General features: G+C 50.6%; 1 protein-coding gene across 3 annotated transcripts in view; it reads left to right on the top strand.

Moving 5' to 3' along the window:
• The window catches only part of Smad6 (SMAD family member 6), a 74,126-nt gene that overhangs the window by 15,179 nt on the left and 41,942 nt on the right, over positions 1-17,005 (top strand). The gene's annotated exons all lie outside the window — the stretch shown is intronic.

Raw genomic sequence — 17,005 nt, 5'->3', positions numbered from 1 at the left:
TGGGCAGACTGGCAGGGGAGAAGTTTGCTAAAAACTGGTGGTGTCTATGCCCCGTACTTGGCAGTGGATGGCAGGAAGCAGGGGAAGGAACCCCAGCTTTGGTGCTGTCCCCTAATTGTCTGAAATTCCCAGCTGCTGGCCCTAAAACCCCTTACATTCTTGTGAAAGGGAGGGTAGGGGGAACAGGGGCAGGAGGGCCAGGGACTTGGTTGGTGAGGTCTGAGTGACCTTCTGGAAGCATGGCAGGTAGGGTGTGCTGTGCGGCAGCTGGGTTTGTGGCCTGGGGGCAGGGGTGGCTTGCTGAGCCTCTGCGTCTTTTCCGGACTCCACACCCAAGCTGTAAAAGCAAGGTGGTGGGATGAGTGGTCACTGTGAGCCAGGCCCCACCCCAGCACCTTCCACGGTCTCAGGACAGCTGAGCTGTAGAAACTCACAGGTACAGTGATTCCTTGTGTCCCTCAGGGCCACAGGAACCTTGCTACTCCAGCCTGAGCTCCTTGCTACAGCTGTGCCATCCCTTCCCCTCATCTGGGACAGTTCAGTGTAGCCCAATGAATATATTCCCAGAGTTCCCCTCTGTCACTTGTCTAAAGTGACACAGTTCTGGCTGCTCCCAGACACCTGTCCATTTCCCTAGCCTTGCGCCCTTCTTTGTCCATTCCCTGGTCTCCCCACAGTCCTGGGAGGAAACCCCAAAAGTGTGCCTGTTTTAAGAGATGGAGACAGAGCCAGGCGGTGGTGGCGTACCCTTTAATCCAAGCACTTGGGAGGCAGAGGCAGGCGGGTCTGAGTGAGTTCAAGACCAGCCTGGTCTACCAAGTGAGTTCCAGGACAGCCAGGATTGCTACACAGAGAAACCCTGTCTCTAAAAACAAAACAAACAAACAAACAAACAAAAGAGGTGGAGACAGAAAGCAAGACCCTACAATGAGCTCATGGCTGCCGTGGTGCAGGTATCCAGATCTCCTGTTTCCAGCTCCTGTCTGCTCTCTGGCCCCTGATCCTCTAATCAGGCCACTTTTACTCTCTCCTCTTTTTATTCGGTATATTATCCCATCCTCAAAGATCCAGCCCAGGTAGTTGGATGTGGTGGCACACGTCTTTAAGGCAAGCACTCTGGAGACAGGAGCAGGTAGATGTCTGTGATATAGACCAACCTTGTCTGTAGTTCCTGCCAGCTGGGGATACATAGTGAGATCTGTCACAAACAACAGCGACCACCCCCACATACCCCGTGACAAAAACCATGTTAGAGATCCAGCCAGCTAGGTGGCACACAGTTAGGCCACAGCATTCTTTCTCATCTGTCACATGTGACTCTGGAACAAGGGGCTCTGATTTTTTTTTTTTTTTTGCATTTATGATTCTGGGTTCCTGCCAGTTCTCGTGGCTATTGTTAGCTGGGTTGCAGGACAGATGGGCACTTTGACATCCTCTTTCCTTGTTAATAGTGGAGACTTGCCTGTGGCTTTCACAGTGTGTTTGCACCAGAGGAGGCCTGGTGCCTGATTCCTGCTTGAAGGAGTGAACCTCAGCACACCTCCGGAGGCTTTCCCTCAATCTGGCCCCTGCAGAGAGCACCCCACTGCCCCAGCACGTGGGGACTGTAGGCTGAACTGTGTTGAGGTGGTCTGTGCTGGGGATTTCTGCCCAGATAAATCAGAGCTGAGTCTGTAATACTGGGCAATGAAGAGACCACTGCTGGTCTTGACTGTCATGAAGAAAACGTCTAATGGTTGGCATTCTGAGAGTCTAAAAGATGAGGGAAGAAAGTTTGGGGTTTCCCATGTGGGAGGATGGAATGAGGTGGTAATGGGCTTTGGACTGGGCTCCTGATGGCCCGAGTAAGCAAGTGGAACATTTTTTTTGGGTCCTCCTGGGCCTTGGGCTTTGTTGGTATTGGCTGTCACTGGAGGACAGACTGGGGGAGGGGGTCCTTTGCAGGTGGGGAAAGGCCCAGGTGGTAGCAGGCCTTTGTGGAGAGTAGAGTCATGGCTACTTCATCCTGTGGGGATAGAGTGATGTCACACAGGAGGGCATCGAGGAGTCCAAAGGTCAGGGGCGGAGTGGGCACAGGGTGTGGGTCACACTGGGGCATTTGATGGTCAGGGACCACTGGGTGGCTGCAGTGCTGATAGTAATGTTGGTGTCCTTTGACCTCACACTCAGATCAGTATCGGCTGTTCTTTCTCTCCTTGACTCTGTCCTGCCATCCAGTGAGACAGCTGGGATCCTTCCAAGTGTACCCACAAGGTCCCTTCTTGTACAGCACCCCAAAGCCCAGTCAGACTGTCTTCTCTGCACGGCTTCCTTTCACTGCTGAGTGGACAGTCCCAGTTTGCAGGATGCACACGGGGAGGTTTGGGCAGAATAACTTGACAGAGACTTGGCCGGCTTCAGTGCCAGAGCTGGGGTGAGGTGAGGGCTCACTGACATGGGACTTGATGCGACCGTGCAGCCACTGAGCAAGCCCACCAACCGACTGTGCCATCCTTCCCTTCTCCTATGTCTTGAGGGCTTGGTGCCCTTGACGACCTGGTCCCTTTCACAGAACAGACGTCTTGCACACAGAGACAGTCACAGCCTGGCAGAACTTCCTGACTCTCTGCAGCTCCTGTTCAGAGTCTCTGTTCTTTCCTGTCCTGTGACTGAGGCCACACTTGGAGATGGCAGGATTTAGGGGTTAGTCACAGGCCCAGGCAGGCAAGGACACGTGAGGAACTAACTGCAGGAAAGGCCTCTTTCTTGGGGATGCTTGAAACTCTGGTGCTATGGTTTCCTTGCTTCGTTTGGCTCTGAGGTACCGTCCCCTGTTTATCCAGGGTCCCCTTAGGTATCCAGTCTTAGCATGGGCTGTCAGTTGGGCTCTGTGGTCTACACAGGGACACTGAAGGTCAAAGGGCACAGGTGATTGCACCCACATCGCTCAGGTGGAAGAGGTAGATGTGGGACTTCAGCCAGATTCCGGAGACCCTCGCACCCAGTGTCTTCAGTGGGATTTGAGTCAAATATCCAGCCTCAGGGTCTCTTCGGGGAGTGCTCTTGGAGCTCTGGTGCTGTGGGTGCCTTGATTCCCTGCGTCTGGAGTGCTGTCCCCTGGCTACCCAAAGTCCCACTGGGCGTTTTTCTTACAGCACTAACATTCCTCTCCTGTTCCCTCGACTTCAGCTCATTTGAGGATGAGGTATGTTGAGATAGAGGAACTCACTCCAAGGTGTGAGTGGCTGTGGGTTACAGCTTCTGGAAGGCAGACTATGTTCTCGTTCAGAGAACTGCAAAACAAGAGGGCAGAGAGAACTGGTGTTTTGAGGAGAGCTGGTGGGGCAGGCAAAATTCGCCCAGCATCCCCTACTCCAGCCTAGAAGGACAGTTCAGTGCTCCTGACATGGGAACTTGGCGCCCTGGATGAGGGGAAAGAGGAAGGAGTCTCTGCCAGTCCAGGCTGTGTGCTGGCTGTCCTGTGAACTCGACTCATTTCATGAGAACTCAAGGTGGTGTGCCTCTGAGCACTTAGGCCTGCCTAATCCGGTGCCAGGGCATCTACCTGGTATTTTGCACCTCACCATCACCCTTTGGTGAATAATCAAGAGCCTATCAGGTAATTGGCCAGGTGTTTATTTAGCCTGGCATTATCTGTATGCCATATAAGCTGCTGGTAACGAGGACTAGGCAGTCGCTTCCCATTGGCCTTGACTGTGTGTGCTGGCTTCTCAGTCTGAGCTCTGTCAGTGAGGGCATACTCCTCCTTAGGAGAAGGCAGTACCACTGAGGTAGTGGGGCTGAGCTAGATCTGGTATCTACCCAGTCAGAAGCTCCTTAGGGACCCAGGCCCTGTTCATGCTTACATTCTCCATGCTAGCCGTTTGGCTTAGAGAAATTAAGAGACCGGCTGTGAACCACACAGCAAGTGGTAGCTGGAGCTAAGTCAAAAAGTAGGTGGACCTGTGTTGTTTATCCACCTGCTCCCTGGTAGGGATGGTACCTCTCCTATGACTGTTGCCTCTCGGCTGAGTGTTCATTCTTTGCTTACATCTTCAGGCACAGATGACAATGTCACTGTCTCTCCTTGATTGCTGGGATCACACAGGCAATCTAGCATAGGCTCTGTGTCTCTGTGTCCCTAAGGGCTCCATCAGCGTCAACCAGCACACATCTAGCCTTGCAGCAACGGTGAATGACAGGCACGGGCTTCGCAACAGTTAGCTCTGGGTTCAAGTCCCTGCTCTGCCTCCTGATTAGTTGAAAGGGGGTGGTTGCTTAGCTACCCTGCCCCTCAGTTTTCCCACTTGTGGAATGGGGACAATAATAACCTTTAAAGAAGGTAACTGAGCCTCCGGTCAGTTACCTGTGTAGTCCTGAGTGAGGTGTGTGGCTATTAAGAAGTATCTGGCCAGGAGATGAGACCTGTATCAGTTCTGCCCTCCAGGTGCCCATATCAGGTGCTGTGGCAGGAGGCAGTTGGGAACTTGTTGAGAGACAGTCAGAAGTCTCAGAAGAGGGGGTACCCAGGTGGGGTTTTAGAGAATGGCTGGAAGTCTGTCATCCGTTTATTTATATGTGCATACGTGTGTGAGCTTGAATGTCACAGTACACGTGTGGAGATTACATGACAGCCTACGGGATGTGGTTCTCTTCTACGACACATGTGTGTCCTGGGGATGCAACTCAGTTGTCAGGGCTGGCAGCAGACACTTTTATTTTACCCAATGAACCATCTCACCAGCCCTGGGTCAGATTTTAGCCAACATTTTTACCAAGTCCATAGCATGCAGGGATACAGGGCCAGCTTAGCCAGTTTCAGTGCAGTTACACCTAGTGGCCAGCGGGGCCTGGATGCTACTGTCACCGAATGGTGTTCCTGGGGGGAGCCTTAGGGACACTAGGTGGTTTGGAGAATGGGGACAGTGAGGAGGAAATGCTAGCTGAAAGGTGGTTTTCTTAGGCTTTGGAGTGAGGATGGTGGCTCTCTGTGGGGGGTGGGGCGGTCTCATACTTGATCCTGGGGCCTCTCTGGATTAGAGAGGCACCTTGGAGTGATTGCGGGGGAAGAAGTGAGGCCCAGTGCTGTCCCCACATGAGCTGTATCTCCAACTGGCAAACCCCATCCCAGGTGTTTTTTTTTTAATCTCCATTTCCCTCCTCTAAGCTCCTGGCACTTCACAGAGGCTGCCTTCTCCCAGGCTGGATGCTGGAGGTGACAGGGCATGCAGAGTGATAGAGGTGGCTGTGTGTGTGTGTGTGTGTGTGTGTGTGTGTGTTAAGGCCAAGGGCCATGCCAGGGAGCATCATGAGAGAAGGCCGATTGCCAGGGTGGGTTCCAATCTTAGCTTTATCCTTTCCTGCCCGTGACCCCAAGCCAGCAAGGTCCTTGCCTCCCACATCTCAGACTGTGGTGCGCACAGGAGTCCACTGGGTCAGGGATTTCAGGCTCCATGGTGCCGGTGTGCCCCTGGATGTTGGTTCCAGATCTTAGACCATAGGAGGAGGATGCAAAACTGGCCTTTATGGCCTACACCGTCTTAGCTGCTCTTCTCATTATTGTCCTGAAGCACAGTAGTGGCTTGAGACACAGCAACCCAGGCGGAGAGGACTGGTGTCCCGGGTGCCAGAACTCTGTTGGGAATGTGGGTGTTAGGAAAAGCTTCACGGAGCGGGCCATTCTGGGTTGGGTTTTGTAGGCTGACTAAGCGCCTGCTCCGAACAGACTCTAAGTGTTCTCCTAGTAAAGGGGACAGCTTGTGTAGAAATAGCTGAAGGTAGGCGTGGGAGGGATGGGAGGATGTAGAGAGACGAATCCCGAGACGTCGTCCTGTATGTTGAAGGAATGGTTAAAACAGAGGGATTGTAGCCACTGGGGCCAGGGAACCCTAGGAAGTCCTTGGTCCTGAAAGGACATTGTGTAGCATCAAGCTGTCTCATAGCAGGGGCTCATTTTGTGAGCAGAGAAATCCTGATAGAGTTCATGAAGATCAAGACAGAGCAATCATCACACATAAATTTAATGACCTTGGGAGCACAGAGCCCTGTGCCAGGCGCTTTCTCAAGTGCCATACATCTATGAGTTCATGGAATTTTCCAGCACCTCTATGAGCAGCCGCTTTATTAGCCAAATTAAAGGAAGAAATGACTGAGGCTCAGAGAGGTGAAGTTGCTTGTCTTGGTTCACTCAGCTGGAAAGTGGTAGAATTTGGAAGCTGGAACCCTTGGCTGGCCCCCATGGGGTCTCCCAGAGTCTAATAAGGTGCCCTGTCTGCCCCCTGGAAAGTGCACAGTCTTTGAGCTTCTGGGGCTTCTTTGCCCTCAGGGAACTAAGATTCAGCATGAACAGATGTCTGTTGACTCCAAATAGGGCACCAGTGACCAGCATTAGGATTTTATCCCAATCCAGCTTGGAGAACCAGCAAGTTTACTGGTTTACTCACAGAACATGGGTGAAGGGTACTTAGAGGAGCTTTTATGATGACTCCAAAGTGCCCACATCACTGCAAAGTTCCACCCTACCATGAATGGCGATGTCATGGGAGCCGTACCATAGTCTCCTTGCTGTTAACGTTCTTCTTCTACACCCTAGCACCTTCCCAGAGCCCTGTGACTGGGGAAAGGCAGAGGCAGTAATGGCTGGACTCCCAGGATCTTGTGATCCTCACCTCCCTCTCCCTAACTAGGGACTGTCAACAGCTCCTTGACTGTTACCATAGACCTAGCTTTCATTGTATCGTTCTGCTGAATTAGTTGCCAGGGCTACCAGGCCAAGATGGCGATGGAGTAGCGGGCATCTTGTCCTATGCCACAAGGCATCTCTGCTCCTCGGCTGGTGGCGGGAAAGGAGTGAATTACCAGGGAGCCGCTGGGCTTGGCGTGCATGGCTGGGGGTAGGGGGGCTGGAGATGTTTTCTGGGGTGCCCTGACTCTAAGCCAGATTAGATGGCCTCATTCTGGTCTATGGCACTGTGAAAGCAGCAAGTTTTCTGAGGACCTTCCGGAAGGGGCAGTTAGCTACCTCTGTTTAATTTTGGCCATGTGCACCCTTGGCCTTCCCTCACACTTCCTCTCTAGTCCAGTCTCTGCGAGCATCTGCAGCACTCAGGGGCTGCGCTCGAAAGTTTCTTTGTCTGGGTTGAGTGGCATCTCTGTCATGAAGAAAATATCTCCTGAAGATGCTTGACCAGATATTTTCGTATGAAACAGTTTCCTTCCATGGTCTTTGGCTGCTTGTCCCTTTTTTGTGGAAAGAATAATTGAGATGCACGGGCCTGTCCCCACAGTCACCAGCCTGAGAGGGTAAAGTCTGAGGTACTGACTCCCCAGAGCAGTCTATCGTCCCCCTTCCCCAGCCCTGAGTTCGAAGGTCCTACTCATCTTATGATAGAAGTTTCTGAATTCGGATAAACAGAGGTCTCAGGTTTGGAGCTGACCTCAAAGCCACCAGCCCTGACTGTGAGGTGAGTCCTTGCCAGCACACTGGTGACCTTTAAGAGAGGAGTGAGAGGCTGGGAAAATGGTTTAGTTGGTAGAGAGCTTGCTTAGCATACACACCGCCCTGAGTTCAATCCCCAGCACCTCATATACGGGGCGTGGTGGCCATACCTGTAATGGCAGCGCCTGGAAGGTGGAGGCAAGAGGATCAGATGTTCATGATCATCCTCTGCTACATAGTGAACCGGGGGGTCAGTCTGGGCTACATGAGACCCTGACTCAAAAACCCTGCGAGTGATTTTATTCTCTGAGTCACCCAGGATCAGGCTAGAGTGGACAGAGTTGGAGAAGCCAACCACCATTGCCCGGTTGGGGTGGCGCCAGATTGGTGAGGTGACAGGAAGGTCACTCAGGTGAGCTTGGGGAGGACTGGGCTGGCTGGCCTGTGTGCAAAGAGGACTGAGAATCAAGGAATTCCACTGATAGGCCCATTTTACAGTTGGAAAGGCCGTGTGGTGGCAGTTTGAAAAGACCAAAAGGCAGAAGGCCTGGGCTTCCTGGGTCCCTGGCTGGGTGGAACTACTTTCATACTTCAGAACCACTGGGGCTGTCTCTGTTCTCTGCTCAGCGAGACAGAAGGTGGCAGCTATCTCTAGATGGGCAGCCATGCAGAATTCGGACAGAACCAGAGTTCTAGAGGTGGTACAGCCCAGTTCTGTGTTCCAGACCAGACGCCAGAGTTTCCTCAGCTAGACTGGAAGCCCCAGCAATCCTCCTGCCTCTGTGCCATTCAGGTTGGGACTACAATTGTGTTCAGGACCACACCCAACTACTTATGTTGGTGCTGGGCTCTGAACTTTGGTCCTGATGTCCGCAGAACAATGCTCTTTTTACTGATCTGTCTCTCTGGGCCCCGTGTCTAGTTTCTTTCATTCAGCAGAGTGTGGATGTCAACACTCAGCGCTGCTGCTGGGGTCTGACTGCCTGCCGTTCTCACTTCTGGGCCGAGTTTTGTGGGACAGGTGGAGGGTCAGTGAGCTCTATGCGTCTAGGTCATTTATATCACAGTTCCAGGAATCTGGGGCTCCTAGTTTGAAGCTCCTACCCGTGATGCAACAATAAACGTTTTTGAGCTGGCCTTCTCAAAGACACAGGGGTAATTTCTCTTGGGCACATACCTGGGAGTGGAGATGCTGACTAGCCATTAGTAGCCTGTCACCTTTTACTAAAGGCTCTGGGGATTGTTTCCAACGTTGTAGCCTAGGTGTGCATGTATGTGTTTGTGTATATTCAGGTGTATTTGAAGGCCGGGGGGCAGCCTTAGGTGTCATTCCTTGGGATGCCATCCACCTTGGTTTTTGAGACACAGTCTCTCCACTGGCCTGGAACCTGCCGAGTAAGCAGGGTTGACTAACCAATGAGCCCCTCAGCAAGCTGCCTGTCTTCACTTCCCCAGTGCTGGGAGTAAAAGCACATGCTACCACATCTGGTTTTTTGTTTTGTTTTCCTCCAGCCCTTTAATATTGGCCTTGGGTATTGAACTCGGGTCCTCACGTTCACAAAGCAAGCCTTTACAGGCTGAACCTTGGAGACAGTCTCCCGTGCATCCTCCTGTCAGGGAGGCAATAGAAGGGGAGGATCTGCTCGTTCTAAGCAGCAGAACTGGGCCTAGACGTGGGGTCTTTCCTCTGGGCCCAGGGCCCTGTCCATAGGACAGCAATGCCCAACCTGTCACTCAAATAGACCTGAGTGCTGAGCCTCGAGCTTCTCAAGCAGAGGCCCTGGGCAGTGCACTCTGGGAAAAACAAAAAGGAGAAAAGAGTGGAAGGAAACTCAGCACTGGAAAAGAAGCATGTCTCCAATGAGCCAGGCCTTTCACTGAGAGCCAAAACAGGACATTCCTGGGCCCCAGGAGCCACAGCCAGCTTGGCCTCTCCGAGCCGTAAATCTTGCCGGGAGCTGGGTTGAGATCGTCCCTGGGACACAGAGACAGGCAGTGTCCTTCGGCTGTTTGATGATGCCTGGCTGCGGGGGCAACTTCATCATCTTCTCCGTGCGTTTGCTGTGGCCCAGGTGCCAGGGGCTGCTTGTAGGCTGCAGGAGGGGCAGTGGGCCACTTACCCTAAGGGTCTCCTCTGCCTGCCCACCCTCCCTTTCTTGGGTCCTTTGATGGGTAAGAGGTGTTTATAGGCTTGATTCATGACCCAGTTACCAGGGTTTTCCACGGAAATAACTTATTAAAGGGGCCGGGCACACAGCAACACTAAAGTCAAGAGGGTGGTGTGCATCAAAGGCAGCCCTGGGACCTGCAGTCGGAGCTTCGAGGGGTCCAGGGCTGGAGACAAGGACCAGGCCTCGGAGGGACAGGCAAGGGGGTGGCTGTGCTGCAGAGAAAACACTTAGGCTTAAGAAAGTACCACAGCCAAACTGACATTCAAGCTATCGGAAAGAAACACGCGAGCTGGGATCTGTGTATGGGTGGGGGTGGGGTGGGTAAGGCCCAAGGTCCCAGGCCAACCCCACCCACAAGGAATGGGGACACACATCCAGTGCCTCAGCTCTGCTGTCATGCCCCTTGGCACAGGGCTGTTTGGGGGAGGAAATGCCAAGGATGCACACTGCCAGGCGCCAGCCCTAGGAGGATGGGCAGAGCCATCTGGTGGAGAAGAGAGGTTCGGGAGAGGAATTTTTCAGGCCTTCCCTGCCCAGGTTTTCGTCCTCTTGATTCAGTATCCTATTTGGTTTGGTTTGTTTATTTTGAGTTACTCTCCTATAGCCCAGGCTAGCTTTGAACTTGCTACGCATCTCAGAATGGCCTTGAACTTCTGATTCTCCTGCCTCCACGTCCTGAAGGCTGGAAATATAGGCTTGTGCCGCTGTGCCCAGCTTTCCATGATCTGTGGGTCTAACCCAGGGTTTTGTACATGCTAGGCAAGCACTCTACTGCCTGAGCCACAGACTCAGACTCTTTTTTTGCCTTTGTATGTGTGTGGTATTCATGCATGTGTATGTGATGGACATGTACAGAGATGGATGCTAGATGCTTTCTATGGCTTTACCGCTCTGGCTGGAGCTGACTCTTTCTTAGGCTGGATCTTAAACCTCTGGGGTCTGCCTGCTTTTGCTCACTTTCCCTGCTCCAGGATGGGGGTTCTAAGTACGCTGGTGTATGTGCATGGTACCACCCCCAACTTTTATTTGAGTGTGGAGATTTGAACTCAGTTTCTTGTGTGTTGCTTACACTTCACCTGCTAAGAGATTTCCACAACCCCTAACTTGGTTCTGAAGTTTACTAAAATCCCTCCTTTTCCAGGAAGCCTTCGCAGACTGTAGCCCTCAGGAGCTTCTCTTTTCTGTGTTTTCAGTGACTGTTTTATTTCTACTGCACTCGTGCAGAGGATGCAGAGGACTGACTTTGTGTAGACCTTCTGTCTCCTGTGAGACAATGCATGGCTTTTGGGCAGGACCTGGGTCCGCTTCTGCCCTTTGGCAACACATCATGCGGGAGGTGTGGTTCAGAGTCACTCCCCTATGACTAGACTGCTCTTTGATATAGTCATGATGGTCACAGCAGGTGTATCATAGTGACCAAGTACAGAATGAAGGGCAGACATCATGCTATGTTTCTTATTCTGCACACTTACTCACTCCTAATAAGATAGGTCTGATAGTTATTTGTGTCCATTTTATGGAAGGAAAACCAAGGCTCAGAATGGAGAAATAAGGTGCACAAGGTTGACAAGTGAATAGGGTAGCTGGTACCTGCACCCAGATCCGCCTGTCTCCAGAGCCTGTAACCTTGGAAAGACACTGTACCTCTCTAGGTTGGCATGGCCCTTAGACTCTATCACTAAGTTCACCTGTAGCTAGAAAAATAAATCAAGCCATCTGGAGCCAGCAGGGTTTGTTGTTTGTCCCAGGTAAGGTACATTGTATGGTGGTTTTTTGAGACAGGGTTTCTCTCTAGCTTTGGAACCTGTCCTGGAACAAGCTCTTGTAGATCAGACTGGCCTCTAACTCACAGAGATCCACCTGTCTCTGCCTCTCGATTGCTGGAATTAAAGGAGAATGCCACCACTGCTTGGCACATTGTGTGTTCTGGAAGCTTTGTTTCAAAGTATCCCGTTGCATGAAGTTTGCCCCTTTGTAACCATTACCACACAATTAAGATAGAAAATAGGGCTACTAGGGAAGTGTAGTCATAAGGTGCTCTTATATAGGCTTGATGTGTGTAGACGATACCATGAGTTTAATACTCAAGCATCTGAAACACTAGGTAGGACTGGGCAGGAGGTTCCCGCCTGTAATCCCAGCATGAAGAGGTAGAGGCAGGAGAATCAGTTTCAGGTTGTAGCACAATTAATAAAAACCCAGAGACAGAAATTGGGGTTCAACGTGAAGGTCAGACAGGAAAGCAAAACAGCCAGCCACTGGTTCTTACCTCTACCTCAGTTGGAAATGGAGATCCTGCCTCCAGGAATCTCAGAATGAGACTGTGCCTGAGAGCTGTCTCCTCCCATCTTATATTCCTCTCTAGGGCTGGGATTAAAGACGTGCCCCACTACCGCCTGGTTTCTATGGCAAACTAGCATGACTGCTGGGATTAGAAGTCTGTGTCACCACTGCCTGGTCTGTAAGACTAATCAGTGCGACTCTTTTGCTCTCTGAACTTCAAGCAAGCTTTATTTAAAAAGCATTGTATTTGTTAAAGTACAAATGAAATGTCATTACACCAGGTCATCCTCTGATGCCTCAAGTTTAGGCTAGCCTGGGCTGTGTGAGGCATCTCAAACAAACAAAAGACAAACATTGTCTTTGGGTTTCCTCATGAAATCCAGGGTTCATGTCACTTGTGTAAGTGTCCAACTTTTTTACTGGTGATATATATTGTTTCTCTGCATAGTTTACTTCTCTATATTTTCTTGGGTGACGTATTTATCAAGATCTTTATATGACTTTTATATTGTATTGCATGCTTATTGACTTAGGCTGTTATTTATATATTCCAGGTATCAGCCATGGAGAAGATATTTGAGATATTTTCTCTCAGCTTATGGCTTGTCTTTCCGTTTTCTTCATGGTGTCTTTTGAAGAGCAGAAGGTTTCCATTTTGTTGAAGTTCACTTTCCCAATTGTTCCGCCTCATGCTTTTCTTGCCTTCTGCAGGGCTTTTCCAAACTTCAGGGCCACCAGATTTTCTGCTGGAGATTTTATTGTTTTGTGTTTAGGTGTCTATAATCTATGCTGAATTTATTTTTGTAAAAAGAGGATAGATAGATAGATAGATAGATAGATAGATAGATAGATAGATAGATAGAGGGAGAGAGGTCTAGACTTTGTTTTAAAGACAGGGTAGTAGGATAGTAGTAGTAGTCTTGGCTGACCTGGAACTCACTCTGTAGACCAGGCTTGCCTTGAACTCAGGGATCCTCTTGCCTCTGCCTCCTAAGTACTGGGTTTAAAGGCGTGTACCACCACCATCACCCAGCAGGTCTAAATTTTTTTAAATGAATATCTCCTACCATTGATTCAAAAGACACTCTCTCTCCTTGGGAATTACATTGGTAAGTACCTTTGTCAACAGCCAATTATGAGACTGGGCTATGGCTCAGCACTCTGGTGGGTAGAGTGCTCGTCTGGCATGCACAAAGCCCAGTGTTCAATCCCCAGCACTGCAGAAGCGAGATGTGATAGCTCACACACATAATCCCAGAACTAGATGGTGGAGTCAGGGGGATCACAAGTTCAAGGTCATTTTCTATATATAGAAAATTCAGAGGCAGCCTGGACTACCTTGTTTTCAAACAAATAAAACCGTCCCAAACCAACAACCCATCCCCCTCAAAAACAAAAACCACAAATGTTTTCCAGTTACATACTACTAGTCATTAGAAGTACAGTTAGCTTAAAAATTTTAAAAAGGTGAGTTTTCCTTTTTTTGTGCTTGTATATGTGGAGGGTGTGCTGCCACAGTCAGTACATGTGTAGAGGTCATAGGACAACTGTGGGGGTCAGTTCTCTCCTACCAGGAGGGTCTCAGATGGACAGTTCAGGTTGTCAGGTTTGGAGGCAAGTGCCCTGACCTGCTGAGGTTTGGGGAATGGCTAAGACCTTATTTTGGAATTTTCTCCTTTTTCCATGGATCAGAAAGGGCGGAGTCTTAGCCTAGGATGGCATAGTGACTGATGGGAGAGCCCTATCTCCTCTCCCTCCACTCTATCCCTGCTTTGAGCTACGTAGTCTCCAGAAGGAGACTCCGAGGCCAGAGGCAGCCATAGGTGCTGGCAGCAAGGAGGCCCGAGGCCCTTCCAGGATTGCTGACACTCAGAGGTGGCCAGTTATGTTTGAGCGTTATCAAAATCTAAAAGCCCCAGGCTTGAAAGAGCGGATTCTGACTGACCTCACCCTGAGGTACTGAGTGTGGAGTTTAAAGGCCTCTGTAACTCTTTGGTTTGGAATGGAGCTCTGGACAGGGCTGGGGAAAACACTGGGACCTGTTAGGACTGGCCTCTTTTGCTCCACCTTTGGGAAGGGAGGCAATTGTCCCTCCCTTTGTTACCACAGAAGTCCCAGGAACCTGGCAGACAGGGTGCAGAGGGGCAGACCAGGGCTGGTGAGGGCCCTCGCTAGGCCTTCAGTTCAGAAGGCCAGAAGTGGCTCTAAACATTTGCGGACTGTCCATTAGTCCTGACTTGCATTGGCACCTCTGAGTTATCCCATGTTACAGGTGAAGAAGTTGAAACCCAGAAGGGTGACCCTCACCTTCTAATCACTCTGGGAGCGAGTGAAGGAACTGTGATTCAAACCCAACTGTGTGTACTCACGTGTGTGTATCTGTATATGGGAGGGTAAGCATGAGAAGAACCTTGGGGTGCCACTTTTTGTTCTGAATAAAGTTGCTCATTGGCATAGAGCTTCACCAAGTAGGTTAGGCCAGCTGGCTGGAGAGCTTCCGTGGTTCCCATGTCCTGTCTCTGTGTGTCTCTGTCCCCATCTTGCATCAAGAATGCAAGTGTGCCCATTGCGTCAGGCTTTTTTTTCACTCTTGCACAGCAGGCGTTGTATCGTTGGAACTGTCTCCCAGCCCCCAGTGATCCAAACTCCAAAACTGTGCAGTGGAGTGTGGCGCCCTGTAGCGCAAGGGGTTCTGGAGACAGACAGTGGTGTTGGCTGTACGGTTTTGTGGGTACACCTACTGCCATAGGACTAAACTCGAAAGTGGTATTAATGGTAAGCTTTGGTCTATTTAAATATTCTCTAGGTTACATGTATTTATTTGCGTGTGTGTGTACACGCGCCATGGTATGTATGTGGGAGTCAGTTCTTTCCTTCTACCATGCGGGTCCCGGGGACAGAACTCCAGTTGTCAACCTTGGTGGCCAGTGCCTTTACTCACTGAGCCATCTCGCTCGCTGTGCTTGGTGTGTTTTTCTTTTCTTTTCCCTTTTTTAGATTTTAAATTTTATGTACCTGCATGTGTGTGTACTGTGTGCATGCCTGGTGCTCACAGGGGTCAGAAGAGGGCATTGGACCCTCTGGAACTGGAGTTGCCATGGACTATTGGGAACTGGACACTAGTCCTCTGCAAGAGTAACAAGCACTCCTAACCTCTGAGCCATCTCTCTCTCTCTCCCTGGTGTATTTTTTTTTCATAATTGCTTCTACCACCCAGGTTGCCTTTTGATGTCACAGGTTCACAGTGTGGCAGAGGGTAGATCGTCTTGTCTCAGGTCCAGGCAGAAGGCCTCAGGGGCTTTAACCAGCAGGGTAGTGTGCTGGCGTGAACTCTCGAGAACAGGAAAGCTGGGGCCTTGGCAGCACTCAGGAGGATGTGAGGACACTCATTGTCCCGAAGCTTTTGATTCATATAAGAAAGGCGGGGCCCGCAGTGACCACAGCCTGCTGGGCAGCACAGTCCTGCCGTCCTCCAGGACTGGACTGGAGCAAAAGTAGATGGCTTGGCGCCTGCCTATTGACCCATGCTCTTTGTCCTTTGGCATTGCTGGGAGCTATGACTTCTTCCCCTTCCAGAGAGAGACTGGAGCAAGATCAGTAAGGACATCTAAACCTCATTCCCCGCTGGGCTTGGTGTTCACGCTGGTGAAAACAGCTTTTGGGAAGCTAGGCAAGAGGATGTGAGTTCAAAGCCAGCCTCAGTTACAAGGGACCCTGCCTGAAAACACAAAATCTCCTGACGCAAAGTTTTAAGAGTAAGGAGGCAGCAGGGATATCCTGTGGAGCTTCCTTCCTCCTCCTTTCACCAAAGGGAGACTCAGATGAGACCCATGAAGTCCTAGGTGTAGGATTGGCATATAAATACAGGTTGCCCCCTTCTATTTTAAGGAGTGTATTCATATGAGGTGCATGGTGACAGGTGAGGGATAAGCTTTCCCATACATGCACAGGACGTCAGCTGTCAGGTGTCTTCCTCCAATTTATTTATTTGTCTACTTATTGTGGCAGAGTCTCTCACTGAACCTAAAGCTGCCAGACTGGCACCCCAGTGCTGGGATGACCAGGACATGCCTTGTTGCTTGGATTTTATTTTGGTGATTATGGGGATGCAGATTCGAGTTCTTATACTTGTGCATTTTACCCACTGAGCCATCTCTCCAGGGGCGCCCTCCACCACTGCTTTTAAGACAGCACCTCAGGTAGCCTGGGCTGACCTTGAATTCCTGATCCTCCTTCCTCTACCTCTTAAATGCTGGGATTACAGGCGTGTACCACCCCAACCTGCTCCCACTGGCACTGAATCTGAAATTATTAATGAAAACAATTTGCGTAGGCATGTCCCCCACAGTGTTTGGGACAGTGATACTAGAATGTTCTTCACCGAACATGGGAGACTCACAGTTTGCCTGCATAGCCTGTGAGTATTTGGCAGCCCTTCCCCTGACTGTCTGATTTACAAAGCATGGGGCTGATATACAACACTGACCGATGCGGACCCACACATGGCTTACGGACTGTTGTCTTCTCGTATCTCCTGGCAGCAGAACTCCACAAGGGTAGGGTTCTCTGGCCATGCCTGAGCCCCACCCCAGACAGCTAAGGAAAGCAGAGCCTCCCCAGTACACCTCTCTGTCCTTGTCCCCTCAGGTGGGTGAGTTCTGCAGGTGACTTGAAAGGGTCACCTGGACCAAGGATGACCTAGTCTAAGGATTCCTGGCCTGAGGATTCAGATTCCGTCATGTATGAATGTAGAAGGGAAAACCAGTGGGGGAGAGGGAACCTCTAGAAACTTCCTGAAGCCCCTGCCCTAGTTTGTGCCCAGGAATGTGCTAGGGATGGGCTGGAGCTCCAGCCTCTTGGGAACTCACACCCTTCCCCAATTTAGCATCATCCCAACAGTCCACGAGAAGAGAAGGGAAAAGTTCAGCAGGTCTCCCTGCACACGGACTTTGCCTCAAATTGCCAGGACATCAGGTTCTGCCAGCATCTCCCAGGTTCTGCTGGCCTCACTACTTAGTGCCCTGCCCCGCTGTTGTCATTCTTCTGTCAACTTTTCCTATGTCTATAATGTATACTCTGTGTAAATGTCCTCTGAGAAAGTCTTTCTGTACACACAGCTGGGAACAGGTGATAA

The sequence above is a fragment of the Myodes glareolus genome, chromosome 4, assembly GCF_982192425.1.
Source record: "Myodes glareolus chromosome 4, mMyoGla1.1, whole genome shotgun sequence".
In the NCBI taxonomy this organism is placed as follows: domain Eukaryota; kingdom Metazoa; phylum Chordata; class Mammalia; order Rodentia; family Cricetidae; genus Myodes; species Myodes glareolus.
The sequence above is the reverse complement of the archived record's forward strand: the minus strand, read 5'-3'. Positions and strand labels throughout refer to the sequence as shown.